At 37.6% G+C, this 21,943-nt stretch overlaps 1 long non-coding RNA gene across 1 annotated transcript in view; it reads left to right on the forward strand.

Moving 5' to 3' along the window:
• Nucleotides 1–322: 322 nt before the first annotated feature.
• The window catches only part of LOC136246459 (uncharacterized), a 34,838-nt gene continuing 13,217 nt past the window's right edge, over nucleotides 323–21,943 (forward strand). The window contains exons 1-2 of the long non-coding RNA XR_010696434.1: nucleotides 323–486; nucleotides 14,473–14,516. This is a non-coding gene — a long non-coding RNA (uncharacterized lncRNA). The remainder of the gene's footprint in view (nucleotides 487–14,472; nucleotides 14,517–21,943) is intronic.

A 21,943-nucleotide genomic window follows, 5' to 3' on the forward strand; every position in this document is an offset into this window, starting at 1 on the left:
GTGGTGTGATAATGACCCACCCGCCCGCACACCAGCCTCGCACTTGCCTGTACTCTACTTTTTAAATCTTCTGATGAGAAACTGAAAGTCATCAAATAGTTGCCTTAGGAACGAGAGTAGTCTCGCGTGACCAAACCACTTTTTCTCTTTATCACTGGGTACGGAGAAACAATGACAAAGTGAAAAAAAAAGTGGTCCGAGGTTTGAGACTACTCCAGGTGGGCTAACAAAACACATTTAACAGACCAATTGGAGGATTATACATCCCGTACAAACACATCACAAACACTTACCACACGTGATCATTTTTGGCATCGTTCCTACTCTCGCTCCTTATGCTGCGTTCCTGATAATAACCATTTTGCCTGCTTCACTTCCCCACGAGTATCCACCAGTCATCGTATACCCTCCGTATATTACCTACACCAGTCGCGTGATTTTGGTAGTGGTTGTCCTTGCCGATAGCTGATAGTCACTCTATAACAGGTGTTTGTGTGTGTTGTGTAGTATATTATTGATTCTTGTTCGTGTTGTGTCCTCGGGTGAGGCCAATTAGCAACGCACAATTTCCGGTCCTGACATGCTATCTATGCAGATAAGTATAACAGCTAGTAAAAGATCAGTATACAGGAGTAAACTCGGGAATTTAATCACATTGCACTTGTCTTATGAAATAATCAGATAATTATAGTGAGTAGTGACTATTTAATAGCAGGCACTGGGTGTCTCAGTGGTCCAGATTTTAAGTTGAGAGCCCTGAATGTCTTAATATTTAAATCAGAGAAAGAGCTGACAATGTTGTTGTCTAGCTTGTACAGTGAAGCACACAGTAACATGATAGCTCTTATGCACATATGTAGCTGTATCCCAGTACAGGCCAGTGGCAGATCTAGGAATTTTCAGAGTGGGGTTTCAGGTTCAGAAAGTTCAGTTTCAATAACTGTGATCCCAGACTGAGAAGTGCATAGCTAGTCCAGCTGGGGTGAATGTTAACTCAGTCTGGATAGCTCAGTGGCCTGGTGGCTACTTAGATCTATAAACTAGCTAGCAATGAACCAGTAAAAATCACTCCACAACATTGTTTCATACTTGAATCTGGCCTTCGCAGAAAGTTTTGTCTATGCTTGTACTCATTAAAACGACAATCATTTTTAGAGGCGCTTAACACGTTTAAACGTTGTAATAACTTTTTCACTGATTTCAAAGGCAAAAGTATGATGTTTGGCCAGTAATAAAAGGTCCCAATGTAATACCAAGAACCCTCTCTTATTATTAACTCTTGTAAATACACTATGTATAACTGTTGGTGATTTTATCACCCACACGGATCGTATATAAATTTGGGGTGTGTGCACCATTTTCAGAGGGGGTTTTCAGCTGAAACCATTACAACCCCCCTGTATCCACCACTACAGGCTGATCATGACCAGTGGTTATAACAGTGGACATACTACACATTCCTTTCTGTGTTATGTGATATGTAGGAGTATTGTAGCTTAGGTCTACTCTAATGAATAAGTGAATGTGAACTATCTCATCTACTGATCACATGCTCCACAAGAAGAAACATTACCTTAAAGATTGTAGCTATAATTCCCTTTATATATTTTTCACTATTAACTCTTAAAGCCACATAAAACTTTACAAAAAATACATGCACCACATCCACATAAGCCACTATAGTGGACATTGATATTGATCGATTGATAACTCATATACGGAAGGTCACACATACTTGTAATTAATGTTTGAAATGCTGACATCACAAATAATACAATGGTGTCAAGGTTTTACTGATTCTAATACTACATTGCCAACTTATGCTGGTTGAAACACAGGAGTATAAATCTGCATAATGTTTTAGAGAAGAAGATGCAGTATCTTTGAGGTTTGTAAACACTGTGGGCTCTAGTGTTGTAAAATGTGTCCATCGATCTACAAGTTGATATGGTCCAGTGTCACTTTCAGCAAGTCCCTCAAGATCAGCGTGAAACGTTCAGGTGAGCTGATGGCAATTCTTGCCGATTGAGGATAGATTTTAACTGAAACCAGACAAAGAAGACCATGAAACACATGGAGAAACAGTAATAACTGTTTTATTATTGATAATCCCTAAAGCAGAGTTTAGCAGACCCCATATTTTGCTTTCAAGAACTCCTCTGCCTGACATTTCCGAATTCTTGTGCTACACAAGAATGGCTACCAGGTCACACCGTTCTGTCCCTAAGAGAGATTATCATGAATTAGCTGATGTAACTGTACCGAAAAGGTCTATAGTATCAAGTCCATTGTCATTTAGTAAAAGCAATGGAAGAAGTGATGACAGTTCATCCAAGAAACTTTACTGTTTGAGAATAATAGAAGCCGGTAGTGAATGTGGCCATGTTAAAGTTGGATACATAGGCTATGGAGCTGAGTGGGATGAATGGAGGTCTCTTGACGATATTGTGGAACTGAGCAATTCATCTAGTTCAGATGAAGCTACTACTACCACTCCAGCACCATCTGAAGGTCGGTTTTGTTTTTATAATGAACTGAGGAACAACATAAAGTCAATGTTGGTCGCCAAGAGGAAGGGTGACCCAGTTTGTACCATAGTCATGAATTTTGACAAGGTTTATTTTGAAGGACTTATAAGGCGTGGTGTAAAGACCAATGGGAGGCGAAATAGAGATATGTACCAGTTGAGCAGCTTGTCAAAGCTGGATGATATCTTGGGAGAAAGGTGGTATGTATGCGGGTTTAATGCTAATGGAGACTTTTGTTATGTACAGCCGAAAACAGTGAAATACTAAAAATGCAAAACAAAAGGTTGACTATCAGATGCAAGCAGATGGGTTACTACGCAAGTATGTATTTGGTGGGAATTCTCAACTTGTCTTTCATTTCATCCGTGGTAATGGTACTGTAGCAGACTGGGATCATGTACTTAAATCATGTCAGTGACTTCATAATTTTGACTTAATTGTATTACAACTGTACAAGTGATAATATAAAACATATAATACTGTATGTACAATCAAGCACTATCATTGTTTTGGGAACATGTTCGACAGTTATGATTAGACTGTTGACATATTCCACATAACTGAACTCTTTTTGAATGAATGCAATCAGGATTAAAGGTTAGTTCTTCAATGCGATTTAGTTTAAGCATAAGTTGATGTAAGGAACTGATGTCACGATGGTTTGTAGATCTAAAGTAACTTTTTGTTATATTGTCATTTAATTTTTCTAACCCTTGTTTACTAAATGGGGTGATGCTTCCATAAAGCTTCAGAAATTCAGGGATGTGACTTACTAACACATGTAGGTATGGAGTAGCATTCTCAGTCTGGTAAACGGAGGTAAAAAGTGACATCCACTGAATCGAATCATGTTTAAGGTTGCTTAACTGAGTACTAGTTAAAGTTGTGGGTAATTGAAGTGTTTTGTAAATGTTGTAAAATTGTTTCCAATTCTTTTTTTACATCAGTAACTTTTGGCAAATCCGGAAATAAATCACTGGAGTCAATATTGTTGAATACTCAAACTTTCTCAGGGCCAGTTAAGTCCCTCCATTTCAATACTTTAGACTCCTTATCTTGATACATGTGAAAGGATACTTTGCAATCCTCATTCAAAAACGTGATGTACTTGTCAAAATGTAACGTATTTTTATTGATTCCATCTAGACGTCTCAACTCCACAATAAGCAAATTAGTCAGAACATCTGATACCCTCAGAAATAAATATAATATATCGGGAAACACATGGTCTATCGGTATGGACGGAAATAAAGGCTGCCGAATGCAACCACACTTTTCTTCGTTGTACTTTTTTTGTTTTAGGCAATAATGAACCTTTGCTGATACTTGCAATTGTCCTAGCTCCTTCATCCTCATTTTATACAGACCAAATTTTAGTGATATCATGTCTGTCTTCAGAGGGACACTTACACCATATGCAAGAAAATCTGACATTAGCAGCTTCAATACCTGTGATTATGGCCAAGTATTTTAAATCTGCGGTAAAGAACCATTCAGTTGCTAATTGATGCGCACCTACTTTTATTGACTGTGTCTGTTGTATTTCATCTGAAATTTTCACTAAAGATTCTGCCTAAGTGTCATGATTTTCTGTTGTATTTAGAATTGCAACGGTGTGATTTCCACTGGGGGAATTTGGAGAAGCAACTTCTCTAAGAATTGTAAATGCAATTACAACACAATGCATACTTTGACTGATGCGAGTGCCATCACCTGTGATTTTTACTCGAACAACTGAATTTTCTGTAAATGAAGGGTCACTTTCTACCAAGTGAGAAATCACCTTACGTATCTGCTTTCTTATGGACTGTTGGACTCTCAAACCTCTTCCTGGGGTAGGGCAGATGGAGCTCTTCTTATCTAGTTTCTTAGCTTTATTGATAATAGAGCTAGAGCTAGGAAGAGAGGGATTTGCCATGGAAAATTCATGGTATGTCTCATTAGAAATTTTATACTGTTCCTTAATGTAGAGTGTCTTCTGTACAACGCTATTTTCAGTCTCTTCTTTTTCTTCAACAACCTGAGTTGCTTTTCCATTTCTGTCAACAGTCATAGTTTCTCCAGTGGTCTTATTCATGAAGCTTACTTTAGTATGATTATCTTCTGTAAATGACAGTGCTGCCTTCACATCATTGGTAAACTGTTTCTTTTGTACTGAGGGGTATACTCTTCCCAGCTTTTGTAATTTTTAGGAGTACAGGTGTCTCCACTCCGAACTATTTTTGCTGCAAGCTTTTTGTTAGACTTTCTAACACATTTTAATTCATTTGAAATATCCTTTAATTTATCATTGGCTTCTTTGACTTTTTCTTCTAGTTTGGCAAACTTCTGATGAAATGACTGAACAATCAAGTGGTCAGGGTTTCGCTTCCTATTAGTTGGAATAATTTCAGTATCCTTTAACTCAAGTAACCATTTTGTTTCTTTCCAATTGTCTAACAATTTAGCATGGCCAGTTCCTCCTACTCATTGAATAGCTTTTCCCATTTAGATGTAAACAAAGCTCTCATCACAATGGTAATGGTTGAAAAGTTTCACAATCACCTTTCAATCAATAGTTGCTTATCACTTAACTTCTGCTTAATGCAAAATTTTGCCTCAGAATCATCTGATAGGTCACACTGAGGAAGACCATATTTATTTGAATGGCTAATGCTGTACAAATAGTGGCTATAAACAAACAAAACAGAATCATAATAAAGTCACACAAACCAAAATAAATAATTATTAGAACCATTAATATAGCTAGTGCAGAGACAATAAGAGGAAACACCTACTGCCCTAAATAAAATTAGGACCAAGATAAACACTCTGCAGCATTATCTTACGTATAAAACTACCCAGATAAAATTTCCATTAAAGTAGGAATGCTAAAATAACCCACTTACTTGTCAATGTTCAATGAGCAAACTTCTGTGGAGTGTAGCGGACTGTATGTTGACTTAGATAATGAAAAAGCAGACATTATCGCTCAGCATAAAGAAAAGTCTTCATAACTAAGATAAGCTTCAGACATCAATAGTCGTAATTCCTTCCGTATTTACTGTTAGTCTCATTCCTAACAAAATATTTTCATCAATAAAAGGAGGTTATTGAAACCCACAATTGAAATTTGTATTGTAATGGCTGACACTTGTAACGAGAACTAAGCAAAAAGCGGATATTACAGATACGAGTATTGCTTTTATTCCAATGTAGACATGACATAAAGATGTTTGTGAGTTGGTGTCCAGTCGTTTTGTGTAAAAATATATTGTACAGAATTTGCTATTTAGTGCCACAAACGAAATAACTATTACAGCTTAGGCTTAGGTTGATTTGATTTGATTTTTTGTTTAAACTCATGACATTCGGCATAGCTGTTCTTCCACATCAGAGTACACATGCAAATACACAAGTACAAAACTGAAAAACATACAAGACATGACACATACAAAGCAATACATTTAAATAATATTAACTATGTATTATTAGTGATACAGTGGGTCTTCGTTAAAGTGAGAATAGGCAATAGTAACATTACATTTTACGAATAATAGATGGGCGTGTCCCCTTACGTGTAATGTCCAAAAAATCTATTTGAGTGTTTTGATATGGCTTTGGGTAAGGGTAGAGGGTGGGGCAACTTAGCAATGCACAAATGGTCCGGACTTGTTTAAAGGACCACTGCTCCACCCAGACGATCTATGCAGAGAGGGTATTATTAAAAGATCAGTACAAGAGTAAAGTATAATAGAATCACATTGATCACCATCTCATTACTTTGTGACAAATATTCTGATGCAGTGATTACGTCAGCATAATTTTGGGAAGCTGTCAGTGCTATAAGTATGGTTTTGAAAACTGTAAGAAAATGTGCGCAGTTAGTTAAATATGAGATGCTCTAATAGAGCAGTCAGAAATTCTAACAAGTGCAAAGAAAAACTATTGATACGAAATGCAGTATTAATTAGTGTGTGTTAATGTTGTGCAGTATTTTTGGCATGCGCATTGCACGTTTTAACTAAAATTCTTGAAAATTGTCCTATTATGCTGGCATAATGCTTGATGCTTTTGCTAGCCTATTATGCTCGAAATTATGCCGGCATAATTGGCGCAAGCCTAGTGGACATTTAATCCCTAGTTTAATCATGGGTATAGGGGCAGTAGTAGCAGACAACCTCCCTTGTTTCACTACTTCTATCCCTAATCAAACCGAATCTTCTGTTTCCTTATACTGTACTTGTTAATGTAAGTATCTGTTTTGATTACATGTAGGTCTACCAGAATTTCAGCACTACCAAAAGAAAAACAAAAAAAAAAAAAAAAACCATAAACAAAAGAACAGCAAAGATTACCAGATTTTTCTTACACTTATGTATATGCACAAACACTACATTTCACTATAGTTAGAATACCACAAGACAACAGGTTGGTGACCAGGTAATATTCATAACAACATGTTAGGCTAAGTACCAACATTAGTTACCATGGTAAGACACACATACAACAACCAGACAGACCATCGGGTAAGTAGAATTGGGAAAAGGATGGAAAGTGGAAATGACCAATGGAAAATGCTTGATAAAAGCCATAATGGTTACATACAGGTTGGATTTGCAGCACAACGCTTCTCTGCAACATTGTCTAATCCTTCTGCTAAAACAATCAAACACACACACTAATACTGCTGCATTAAAATACTCTAATAGAGCAGTCGAGAATGTTTACCTGGGACTGCATTGAAATCCGGTTGAATGGTGAATTATCATAGATTAGGTATATAGACTAGCTAAGTCAACGCCACTAAAAGTTAGCTAGACTACTTACTTCAAACCAAAAAGATTTAACCATTAAACATGAATAAGGTTTCCAATAAACTGACAGTACCTGAATATGTATGTAGATCTGGGAAGTTGTACCCACAACCTCAGGATAATCATATGATGGACAGTTGCAGTATGTGTAGCTGGTTCAATCCAATGAGGAGACTATGGACAATGACCAGTCATGGGGAATTCTTTTGTGGCTGCTTCAACTTGATAATCATACCGCTGCATGCATACCTCCATCATATGATTTCTTATCTGGAAGCAGCTGGTGTAGCTAAGTCTGTAACAGGGACTGTCAGTAAACTCGAATACATTGTGAACCTCATCGGTATAAAGAGTGTATAATATTTAATAGTTGAATATTTTAAAATATTTATAGTTTCAAAAGAATAGCTAGCTAACTTTCAGTGTTGATGACTTAGCTAAATAAGTTTATATACCCTTGTACGTATTAGTCCATCAATTGATAGACTTTCAATGCAGTCTCTGGTAACCATTCTTGACTGCTCTATTAGTGTGTACTTTAGTGCAAGTAACTGCTCTATTAGATTGTTATAGTAGAAGGATCCAACAACGCTGCAAAGAAGCATTGCCGGTGCTGTGAAATCCAACCTGTACGTCAACATGACCTATATCAGGCATTTTCTGTTGGTTGTTCTCATTTTCCTAGAAATCTACTTATACCCCAGATCACCTCCCCACTAAACCAGTCACTACTATAGTTTTGTATAACATTTCATAATAAATAGTGATATCTGTCTAGGTGTTAAATCACCAACACAACCATCTCTGTACATTTCCATCTCTGAAAAGAGGACAGCCTCTTTGTTCTACCAAAAAGGAAACAGAATTCTTGATTCTAAACTGTCCATTACAAAGAGGTGTCCGATGTGACTCAGTCAAGCTACAATAGTTCAGAGATGACAAGTCCTCCTGAAGACATGACCAATAACCCACAGGAGGATGTACCATGTCTTACAGATAATTTTTTAGTCTTTAAAGTATTATCTGAACCTCATTCGCTATGTGAGACATCACCATGTGAGACATCACTATGTGAGACATCACTATGTGAGACATCACTATGTGAGACATCACCATGTGAGACATCACTATGTGAGACATCACTATGTGAGACATCACCATGTGAGACATCACTATGTGAGACATCACTATGTGAGACATCACTATGTGAGACATGGACAGTCACTGCCTAAATTGCTGGAAAAATAGTAGCATTGTACTGATAATCTGTTCAATAATCAGTATTGGGCGATATTGGTTACTAGCTGATTAATTGGTTTTGATTAAATCAAAGCTGATATTAATCTCCACTGTGCTGTGTAGTATAATGATGTGGGGGAGGTTAGACATAAGTTATTTGGCATTTATGTGTTGATGGTTTAGCAGTGACTGTCAGGTTTTAGGCCATTCCCTGAGGTTTTAGGTTTGTATGTACATACTTGTCTCACTGTATAGCAGTAGTAAAAACCTGGCAAACATCAGTAGCTTTTGCTTGTGGTATACATCCAGCTTACAGTTTAGCCTACAATGAGCTGTATATCAATGGTTATGTCACTAATATGAGTCACTTAGTAACAGTGGCGGATACAGGGGGGTTGCAATGGTTTCAGCTGAAACCCCCTCTGAAAATAGCGCGCACCCCAAATTTATTGACGAGTCGTCGTGTGGGTGATAAAATCGCTACGAGTTATACATAGTGTGTTATAGAAGGGGTGTATCCATTCACTGGACTGGATTACTGGACTCACATAAAATTTGCTCAAACACATTTTTTTCAACCACAAACACATTTTTCAACCACTAAAAGTGATTACGTACATAGAGTAGTACACCACACACGTGGCTAAGGCTCTCCATGTCTTGTCGTATAAAAAAACAAAGGCACATACAGTACATCTATATAATATATATATATTTTTTAAATTTGCTTTATTAAGTATGTTTTAAAAGTGCTATAGTTTTGGTGGTCTGTTTAATGGTCTGACATTGGTGTTTTACTCTTGTTACACTCACTGCATTTTTTACAAATATGTGCAACCTTACCTTCCGGTTTGAAAGTGTGCGCATTGGGAAGCTAAAATGTGCCACTGCACACTCGTTGCTATTTACAAACGTTTAAACCAAAGAGCCAGCAAAGCTGAAGTGAATGCACAGGCTATAGGCGATTTTTATGTTACAGTAACGTAATGTAATTGCATGTTGTAAAACGTATATACGGTGTGCTATTTTACAAAAGAAAGTAAGAGAAGACAGACATGAATTAACAGTGCACAGTGCTTGAAACATTGCTAGTAGTAGGCAAATTATTTTTGATAACAAACTGCACTAAGGTTTTAGTGCAGTTTTTGTGATTAATGTACAAGTTTTATGTCTCATGGTGAATAATGTTACTAAAACACTTTTTAGTTAAGTTTGGTGATAAAAACATAAGAAAACAAAAAATCTGAGTCCGGTAGTCCAGCCCAGTAATCCAGTCCGGTAGTCCAGTCCAGTGAATGGATACACCCTTACAGAAGGACTTTCTACTGGCGAAACTTCATACTTTTATGTTTGAAAATCACAATTACGGCCTTCAACAGCAGGTTGATCTTTTTTTTTTGGTCTTCGACTTACAGCTAGGCTAGAATCTGAAACCCCCTCTGAAAATTTCTAGATCCGCCACTGGGTAATGATGAGAATGAGTATTAGTATAAATAAGATTGGTTATCAGTATCTGTTGCTTAATTCAGTTGTTGTAATTATAGGTAGGGCTGGGCGGTTTCTCGGTATTATAGTAATGCCGCGGTATTGCAATGAAACGATATCTGTATCGCGTAGATTTCGGTGAAACGATAATATCACGATATCGATATTATTACGATTTTTAGTGTTTGTGACAGCTTATTAAGCCCTTAAGGTTGTTATAATGTACCTCAAATAATCACGTGATACTACTGCAAACAGGGACCTAGTACTAGCTAGTCAATGTTTTTTACAAAGATCGAGATACTCTAATAGAACAGTCAGCTAGGATCGAGATACCCTAATAAAGCAGTCGGCTACTCTAATATAGCAGTCATCCTTAATAACCGCGATAAATAGTAATATCGTGATATATTTCTGCACGATATATCGTGAAGCGAAACTCCAATACCGCCCAGCCCTAATTATAGGTTAATTTTGTTACCTGTGCAACACACTTTACAAGGCTGCAATTTAGCAGCTGCAGCAGCATTGGTTGGTGAACATAAAACTTTCACCACTACACATCACACTACCTACCTGCACAAACCTGTTACACCACAATACTATAATCTTAACATGTTAAAATACACAACAACACCCATCATAACCATTACACTAACATTACCATATATGGCAGACCACTAACTACACATCTTTGTAAATTATAGACCACTGTAATCTACTGGATGTGGACTGGATAAATAACTACAGATACCAGGGGTACTTTGTAAATATCAGAACAGGAAATCCAGTTATAAAGTCTCTCATCTAACCAGCCAACTAATCCACAAATGTGTCATTTGTGCACAAAGTGGCCAACTGTACATGAAGTTTGTAGTACTGCACACACCTATGCACGCACTCACACACTCACGCACACCACACAGAGCTGAGCGATAGCATCGATAGTACAATAGATTGCAATAGCTAATCATGAAGACAAAAGCAATAGCAGTGCATCACTATCATGATAGTAGCTAAGATTCGTGCAAAAATGTTATCTATCACTAACATTTTTAGCCTGTATATCTTTATCAGTGCTTTCTTCACTAACCAGTGTTACACTATACAATGCCATCTAAGTGCACTTGAAAGCATATTTATATCAGTTGAAAAATGTACTCACCAATATAGTGATTAGGACTGACAAATGGAACATACTAAAGGACTTGCTACAACTGCCATCTTTGAAAAAGCCGAGTAATCTGGATCAGACTTTGTGGGAGCATGCATTAAAATTATTGTACTACCTTATTGTCTGAGTTGTGTAATACAGGCCACACCACCAACAGCAAACAGACATAGAAATGTTTGTAAGAGGATATACAGAATCAAGCTGTCTTAAGAAATATCCACTTGGTAATACAGTTCAGAGACTGTCGGGATACAGTATTCACTATTGTGATATTTGCTGATAAACTATTGTGATAGTAATTTTTTTATGATCATTCAGCACTACACACACACAGAGCCTAAAAGCAGCAGCTATGGAAATAGAATGCCAATGATGCAAAAATCAGCAGATCACGCTTTATATCTATGGCAACAGAATGCAAATGATGCAACAATTAACAAAACATGCCATTCGTACCCACAAACAATCGGGGAAGCTGTGTAGTAGAATCCCCACAATCTTGGGATAGGCCAATGACCATGCTATACTATGTTTAAACAGACCTTTTCCTTTTCCTGCTACCACACAAAAGAAAGAAAAGGGTCTGGCTAAGTGAGACTACATCATTATAATGTTAACAGAATTTTGCAAGCAAAATGTGTCAAACAGTGCCACTGTACTTGTTAGTGGAGCTGACAGTACATCAGAAATGGTCCAGTATCTTGTCATAGCCTAACAATTGTGGCCACCTGCCCACACACCAGCCTCGCACCTGCCTGTACTCCACTTTTTAAAGAAACTGAAAATCATCAAATAGTTACCTTACGAACGAGATTATTTAGTCTTGCGTGGCCAGTCACCTTGTACTCTTTATCATTGGTTGGGAAAAACAATGACAAAGAGAGGTCTGGCTAAGCACATGAAGCGAGACTAGAGACTACTACGGGTGGAGTAGCAAAACAAAACAGACCAACTGGAGGATTATACATACCGTACAAACACATCATAAACACTTACTACACATACTCACTGATTATTTCGTTTGGTATCGCTCCTGCTCCCTCCTGCTCACTGGTTCACTTCCAGACCCGATACGTATCAATACTTTCCGGATATTACCTACACCAGTCTCGTGATTTGCCTTAGCCTTCTGCCTTTGGTGGTCTTCATTTTCCTCAGATCCTCGTCGATAGCTGATAATCACTCTATAACAGGTGTTTGTGTGTGTTGTGTAGTATACTACAGTATGATGAAGTGTTGATTCTTGTTCGTGTTGTGTCCTCTGGTAAGGGTAGAGGGTGGGGCAACTTAGCAACGCACAAATGGTCCGGACTTGTTTAAAGGACCACTGCTCCATCCAGATGATCAATGCAGAGAGGGTATTAAAGCTGGTAAAAAATCAGTGCAAGTAAAGTATATTATAATAGAATCACATTGATCACTATCTTATTACTTTGTGAAAAGTATTCTGATGTAGTAATTACGTCAGCATAATTTTGGAAAGCTGTCAGTACTATATAATGTGGTTTTGAAAAATGTACACAGTTTGTTAAATGTGAGATGCTCTAATAGAGGGGTCAGAAATTCTAATAAGTGCTAAGAAAAACTAATTTAGGGATCATAGGAGTGTACCTGAAGATAGCATAAGGGGGCATCTCCAAACTGATTTTGGTATGCTTAACGTCATAATGATGTTAAGGGGGGAGGGGGTTCTGCCCATGACGTTATTAATTTTTATTAAAGCAGTTATAGTGTAAACAGCTAGGAATATAGAAAGTGATGTGATTAAGCAACTATACTGATTGTAGACTACGTTTTCAGGTAAAGAATATAACGTTCCATGCTTTTATTGCCAATGCACTGTTTTCATAGTGTGATGTTAAGGAGGGGGGGGGGGGGTCTGAAGTTAGTGTCATTGTGACGTTAAGCATACCAAAATCAGTTTGGAGATGCCCCCTAAGTGACCAATTATCGAATGAGGTTTACACTTTTCATAAATATCTCCAGGAAAGCAGTATTTACCTCAAAATTTCACAAGGAGGTAGCGCCTTTCTCGTAGAATATCTCACATAAGTTTGAGCAATAGTATCCGATTAGTGTCCGTGTTACGAGTGGATTTCTGCATTCTGTATAATACAAAATGTCGAACACCGCTACCGATTATCGAACGATCGTTAATTTCCGTTGATCAGTTATCGAACATTTTGCACCTTTTCTACTCTGGTAACCTCAGTGCAACATACACACTCTTAATTATTATATACACAAATAAGGAGAAAAAATTAGTCCATGATGGATACATTGTATGTACTGTAGTATCACAGTTGGGCTGAAGTGATGTCTAACAGTGACTGACTGATACTACCTGACTGACATACTTACTAATACCTTCAGACAAGTGTAGCTCAATAACACCTATATATTATGTGACTGGACCTGCGAAAACAGGGCATGTGGGCACAAACTACACCCCGTCACCTAACAGGTCATATCGCAGTATTGGAACAGAATATTTGTATTCTGTAACTTGCATCATAAAGCCAACTAAATGCTTACTAAAAACTGAAAATTGCGTTGCCATAACATAATGGTACAAAACGTTATTAGTGATGAAGGTTTGAAAAAGTAGGAAAAAATCATGTGCCCACATGCCCTATTTTCACAGGCCCAGTCACATATGACTATGGGCTTGATTTTGTCAGTCATGCAGTAGACATTTCTCTAAATAAAAGAGGTTCATATAGCTACACTGTACCTAATGGAGGCATTTAAAGTAGTATTAAAGGCACTTTTGTGTTTGATTATATTTAACGAATACTGCCAAGGTGCCATGAAGGTATCGTGAGGCTGGTTTACAGGTTGTTTTTTTGAGACTCTGTGATCCTTGATATGCAGTACTGGTAAACAGTCACACTAGTTAAACTACTCTACTAGGATTATCCTTAATATACAGTACTACTGAATTGTATGATAAACAGTCACACTAGTTAAACTGCTCTACTAGGACAGTCTGGTAGAATGTGAGAGCACGATTGTTAAATTATTTAACCAATCACTGCTTTAACTTTAGCAGCCACATAATGGCATAAATCAAAATACAGCAGTTTAAATGTGTTTGTGTTCCGTTACTGACTCCATCGAAAAGATACTGTATCTATGAATATACTCATCCCTATTAGCTTGTAAATTTTCTGATTCATGTGATCATGTGATCCTCAATAGATAACTATGTAAATATTACAACATGTTGCGTTGTGTTATGTTGTTACAGAGGATAGTGATATGGCTGAAAAGAAGAGATTGGATCTTACTAGAGTGAGTATACACTTATTATACCTGTATTGTGTATTGTGTTGTATAAATGTCAAACCTACAATGTGTGGTTGATGTATTAGTGTGTGAAATAATGTTTGGACAATGGACAATTACTGGTCAATTACACTAGTTGTCAGGCCATATTTGGTCAGGAAATAATGTCTTTATAAGTTGAGTGTGTGTGAGATATTGGCCAAGGAGGGACACCAAACATAAAGGTATTGGCATATAATTTTTGTTGTTTCCTTGTGGTGACCACAAAGCCATTCCTAGGGTAAACTGTGAGGTTAACAGTTTACTATGTTGTACCAGCCTACTTGTCTCAGTTATGTACCTGTATTGTAGTAGTAAAATGTACATACTTATAACCTGTTAGCCATTATTACCTTTTACTTGTGGTATTCACCTGTACATCTAGAATGAACAAGACATCACTGTATCTCTTACAATTTTGACCTTAGTGATACACCTCAATAATAAGGCCACTTTGTTTTATAACTACACTAGCATTGGTACCTGCCTTACATGCAGGACCATCTCCACATGTGTTAATGCTGGACATAGAGACCAAGCATTAAACACCAGCACTGCTCATGTAGGTATGTACCATATATGGTGATGTTACTTTTAAAGAACTTATGCCATCCCTCAAGGTAGGTAAAATCAGTGTACCCAGGGACCAAGGACCTGGGAACCTGCGGGAATCCACTCTTCTTGGAATTTTATACACTTCATAACATTCTGTACTTGTACTAGGACAATTACAGTAGTCTTGAATGGACAATCCACTTTTTCTCCATCATGGTGTCTCCCTTGATGTTTATACCAATTAGAAATTACAAGCTCCTCTGGAAAAGTGTCTGAAGCTGACTGCACTTTATATAGGCCACTTGCCTGCATGAGCATACGTACTAGTCTATTATGCCTCCTAGCTACTAGAGTAGTTTAGAAGCATTGTGCAAAATGTATGAAGTCTGGTTTTCGAGCTGCTGGAACTTGCTTAGTTTGGCTTAGCTAGTAATCGCTATTTACATAGAATATTTGTTTGCACGATATTTATAAACTTTAGTAGCTAGGTGACATAATAGACTAGCATGCTCATTGTGCTGCAGTTGAATGGTTTGTGAATGCAGTCAGTTTCAGACACTCTTTCATAGGGGTAGGTAAAAACAGTGGACCAAGGATCAGGGGACCCAGGGACCCAACTCTTCTTGGAATTTTATACCCTTCACAAAATTCTATATTTATACTAGGTACCTTTGCAAGTAGACTTGCATGACTAATCCACTTTTTCCCCCATCACGGTGTATCAAACAATGTCTCACGTGATGTTTAAACCAAGTAGAAATTATAAGCACCTCTGAAAAAAAAGTGTCTGAAGCTGACATTTATAAGCTACTCGCCTGCTGCACGATGAGCACACTAGTCTATTATGTCGACTTGCTACTAAAATTTAGAAACATTGTACAAATGCACCACGATGTATGAAGTGTGGTTGAATGTCGAGCTGTTGGACTGAAACTTGCTTAGCTAGTAATCGTTATTTCCCGTGAATATTTGTTTGTACAATGTTTCTAAACTTTAGTAATGAGTCAAAATAATAGATTAGTATGCTCATTATGCAGCAGGCGAGTGGCCTACAGTTTCAGACACTTTTTTCAGAGGCGCTTTTTCAGAGGCGCTTCACACTATGTTTAGGATTAAACATAGTGTGAGACACCGTGACAAGGGAAAAAGTGGATTAGTCATGCAAGTCTATACTTGTAAAGGTACCTAGTATAAGTATAGAATATTGTGAAGGGTATAAATTCCAAGCAGAGTCAGGTCCTTGGGTCCCCTGGTCCTGGGTCCACTGTTTTTATCTACCCCTTTCATAGGCGCTTATAATTTTTGGTGCAAACATCGTGCGAGACACTCTGATGGGGGGAAAAGTGGATTGACAATGCAAGACCACTTGCAGAGGTACCTATAGGACCCGGGAACCAAGGACCAGGGGACCTGCAGGAATCCAACTCTTCTTGGAATTTTATACACTTCACAATGTTCTATACTTGTATTGTATTAGTCCTACTGTTTTTACCTACCCCATCCTGCATACTGAAATTAATGATGCAAAACAACAAAGTTATTTGTCTGTGGTTTTGACAGGAATGTAGCTCATTTATTGAGTGAGTCTTGCCTACCAGTGCCTTCAACGTGTTGTAAAGAACAAATAAAAGCATTGGTACCTGCTGTACATGTAGGGACAACAAATGTGACATTATTAGTATTCTATATTGCTGTGTAGCATACATAATTCTTATGCCATCCATATAGTGACATAATGAATGCAGGGTTAGTTGAACTACATGCAAGCTAAGGCCATTACAGGTGGTGTACACATAGCACAGTTTCTGTCTCTGCATGACATTTACGTTACTGTCAACAAAAAGAAAGAAATGAACTTGTGCATAATTTAAAGGACATGACTAAAATGTGGAGCAGACTGGGAAAACAGACTCATAAATGAACTGGGAAAACTTACTCCAAACGTCTATTTACCACTCCTGAACAATATCAGATGCTGCAGTGACTGTAAATAAACCTCTGAACATTGTCTTGAAACTTGTATAAGCCGATATTAAGTAGAGCTGTACCGATAATCGAATCAGCCAAAATATTGGCCACCGATATGGCATTTTTTACCAACATCGGCATCAGTATAGAACAGTATCAGGACCGATATCGCTACCAATATTTATACAACAATAGTCCGTATATAAATGGATTATATTAATGTGGTTGTTCAGTGGCAGTGGCTTATTTTCACCCTACAGCAAGCACCATGTTGCAAGAAGCCATATAAATACATGCAATTTTATTGTTTGTTACTGGAAAGCTTATCAGTCTTAAACAAAGCAGTTATATATAGTGCCTTTGTAATAAAACGAAGAGTCACAGGATAACCAAGGAAACCTACTGTACCAGCCTTCACACAAGCCAATAAAATGCAGAGTAATGCAGAAATATCTGTTTAAGGCTTCATGGGAGTATGCATAAAAATGTTTGTGGGTGACTAATTGTCTGGATTGCACAATAGAAACCCAAGCCACCATCACCACAGGCATAGAGTGAGCAATGAATATATCCACATGTTGTTGAATAGTAGGTAAATGTACACTTTTGCATAGATTAACTATGACTTTTATTTGTAATGCAAATATCGGATCGACTATCGGTTATCGGCTTCTTTTGGTGATATACATATCGGATATCGGTACATGCCAAAAACCCATATCAATACAGCTCTAATATTAAGCACTGCGCTTAAAACTGCTGTTGAACTTCATTCCTTCTGTGCTGAATTAAAAGTGCATTCTTCATGGCATGACTTTATAATGCTGTAAACAAGCCAAAGGTGACTTGTTAGTAAGGCTGACTGCAACAATAAAATGTGCTATAATTATAATTCAACCATGTTTACAGCACTGATAGTGACAATTTCAACCATGACTGCTATTACTTAAATTTATTAAACCTAGTTTTAAGCACTGGGCTTGTTGTTGGCTTGTTCTCACTTTAAAATCATGGTAAAAAGCTTTTGTAATACCTTTGTTGTGTGTAGTATTGTTTATGGGATGCTATACTATGAGCTATACTGGTATTTAAGCTTGTTTGAACCAGTCCATTTGCAATTGTAGTTAGTGCATGGCAAGCAAAGGATCAGAACTTGTTCTATGCTATGCACTTTCAGCATTAACGTTGTAGTGACACCTCTTGCCATACAAAACCCCATGCTGGTGTTTAAACATCATCATTGATTTTATTGTCATATATGACATTTAATGATCCTTTAAGCAGATCTAGAGTGAAAAGATGTAAGCAGGATTAGTGAAATGGTTGAGCAATTGTACACAGAGTTCCTCATTGTAAACTATGGTATCTGCATGGTGCCAGTAATGTCATTTTTCAGATGTACAGTAATACCTGCTCAATCATGCAATTTGCTTCTAAAGTGTTGTACAGATTTTGATTGCAAAGGCGCTTTTCAAACAAGTTCTTGATTTGTATTGCTGTGTAACGAGCTGAACATAGCTGATAGTGAAGCATAATGGATACTTCACTTTTCATACAATAATTAATAAAATTGAGGCGCAGCACCATTTATTTTGGTATACGTAGATTGTAGAGGTGCTTCCGGAAAAGTTTTTGATTCGCATTGCTGTGTAATGGGTTGAACATAGCTGACAACCAAGCGTGCTCTCGCGTAATATCTCACTCACTCGCATGCATGCAATTACAAGCGATTAAAAAACTCACTAAAAAGTTGGCGTGGCACCTTTTTCGATTGCAAGTCATCATCCCTCGAATCAACAAATGAATACGGGTAGTTGGAAAAGGCGGATACGGTCGGACGTGGACACGGACGCGGACACGGACATTTTCAAAAAGCCCTTTTACATTTATGCAGTATATGCTTTTACATTTATGTAAGTTATTTTTCATACCTAATGCTGTTTTTACAGCAGTCTTCGCTTCGAGACCCAGGCGTCGATCCTTTCATAGCACTTATCCATTTATAAGCGCACGTGCGAAGGACTATACCAGCACTCCACAGCATGCCAAAGACCATAATGGTGTTGTACACATGTTCTAAAGTCTAATACAGAGTTATATAGTTGTAGAGATTAGCTTGTATGCCCCATGCAACTTAGCTTAGCAGGCCAAATCCACAATCTTACGCCTATTAGTATAAGGCGCAGGCGCTTATACCGAGTGTTGAGGATTTCAAGGACCTGGCCTACGAGATTAAGTTGGGACATTCTAGATTAATCTCTGTGACTCTGAATTAGATTTCTAGAGCACGTATACAACACTATAATGGTCTTTAGAGTGCTAGTCTATCCTTCGCACGTGCGCTTATAAATGGATAAGCGCTATGAAAAGATCGATGCCTGGGACTGGAGGCGAAGACTGCTGTAAAAACAGCGTTAGGTATGAAAAATAACTGTTATATAAATGTAAAAAGTCCTTTTTGAAATGTCTGTGTCCGAATCCGCGTCTGGGTCCGCGTCCGACCGTATCCGCCTTTTCCAACTACCCAATGAATACATGCGATCAAAACAGGTGCCACACCCACTTTGTAGCAACTATTTTAATTGCGCATAATTGCACTCAAGTCTTGGGTGGTACCACACACTTGGGCAGTACCATACTACAGCATCACTTAAGGTGCCAGATGATATATAGGTGTGCACAAAAATGTACTGTTTAGAAAAAAAAAGTGCCAACACATGGATTTGAACCCATCACCTCCAACACGTTCTACTACCTGAACAGTTTGTTTTGTGGTTTTCAAAGGAATGTTGCTCAAAATTTCTCTAGACCTTGGCCTTATACATGCTATAGAAAATGTACGGAATCACACATGAACTCGTGATTATAATTTTCGAGTAGCCAGATGATGAATGCTGCATTATCATCTTTGATTATGTCGATTCTCTCTGAGTTTGGTGAGTAAGTGGCGTGATGGATGGACAGAAGGTTTATCAGCTTTATATATACTTAGATTAATGGGGCTGTCAGTAATAGGGTCACCTTGCTAACAGGGCCACTTATCATGCATGGTCCTATAGGTGGCTCTGTTAATGAGGTTTCACTGTTTTCTACTTGTTTCACTACACTTTTGACCTTGTATACAAACATCCCACACTAACATTGTGTCCTCCTTACTTTTATCAATTTCATTATTTTGCTGTGCATAACTTAGAATACACAATTGGTGGTATTAATCAAGTATTGTTAGTCTTTTCAAATCAGTTCACCTCATCTAATATCTCCAAACTAAATGACAACTCTCAAGATGATTATATACAATTAAGTTACCTGCAAGTGTCCTCCACCACTAACTACAATTTTCATTAAATTTAAAAGGACATATACTGTAAGTTCTAGCTCATCACTCTCTTTACAGATTATACTAAGATCAATGAATTATTATGGGATAGCATGTACATGTCAAGCTGAGTTCTGAGAAAACAGATAAAATATATTTTTTCCTGGATAGAATAGCAATTTAACCAACCAAACAATAATAGTGATGACAGTAAGGTGTCAAGAGCAAAACAGACATGTGCAGATTGACTCTGTTGCAAGTTGAAAAGAGTGAAAAAATGATCAGTGAAATAGTTGAGCACTTGCACATACAGTTCCTCAGTGTAAACTATGGTATCTGCATGATGCAGTAATATCATTTTCACATGCACCGGCCTGCCCAATCATGCCAAGTTGCTTGTTTTCTAAGTAATGAGGTAAATCTGAACTAAGTGTCATACAGATTAAGTGTGAAAGAAGCTTTTACCTACACTGGACAAACACTCAGATGCACAAAAATATTCTGGCAATTTGTCTGCCCTACCACAATAGCACTATAAGAGTCCATCCCTATGATATAAAGCAGTCTATGTGCCAGTGCTGAAAAACTATAAGCATAAGGGTTTGTGGATAAAAAATTGTATGGAACAGATGCTGTAGAACAAAAGGTGCATTGAAAGTTTAAGAAAAGCTATGACCTAGACAGGGATCGAACACAGGTTGGCTATAGACGTGCATATCATCAGTTTTTTTTTGTCTATGGTTTTGACAAGAATGTAGCTCAACTTTTCAGTGATCCTTCCCTACACCAGTACCTTCATCGCCCTATAAAGAATAAACAAAAGTATTTATTACAACAACACTTAAGGTGCATTTCGAAGGGAAGTCATCACGTGCTCACATTAAATTGACACCTTTCCCTGTCAGCAAAGATGAATGGGACACAAAGGAGGACACTGGTAAGTCCATGAAGAATGCATTGTACATACTGTGGTATGCCAAAAGGCACCTGTCGAGCCGAAGCGACGTCGAACAGTGAAAAAATCAAGTTGTAGCCTTAGCCGTTATCAAGTTACGCTTGTCTGAAAGCATCAGTCAGGTACTCAGTCAGTCAGTAGAAAATTCTGTTAAATAAATTATTTTTAAAATTCCATAACAACTTGTTGAAAGCATTTCGGGTCAATCTGAAAACTTGTTTGGGCTTAGTTTTACCTAATCAATACTGCCTCATCGTTGTCAGCAAAAATTGAGGGTGGTTTTTGGGTGATTTTATTTTGTGGGCCACGCCTACTGCTTTGTGGTCCCTACTAGTGCTGAAACAAATGGTAATTTATAGTATTTGAATAGTTGTGAACAAAACGATTGAATATTTGATTATTCCTTAAGCTTATACTTCTATTGAATAAGTACTGTAATCTTTTGTTAGGGAGTAAGGTAAAGCCTAAGAGCTATTTCTCTTTTTTCTAAAATAGAATTTTACAGCATAAAAACATCACTTCATTCACAATCTTAAATTTCAAGGCTGGCTTTTCCATCTGAATACAGTGTACAAAGTGCTAATGATTATTCGAATA

The sequence above is a fragment of the Dysidea avara genome, chromosome 2 (genome assembly GCF_963678975.1).
Source record: "Dysidea avara chromosome 2, odDysAvar1.4, whole genome shotgun sequence".
Classification (NCBI taxonomy): Eukaryota; Metazoa; Porifera; class Demospongiae; order Dictyoceratida; family Dysideidae; genus Dysidea; species Dysidea avara.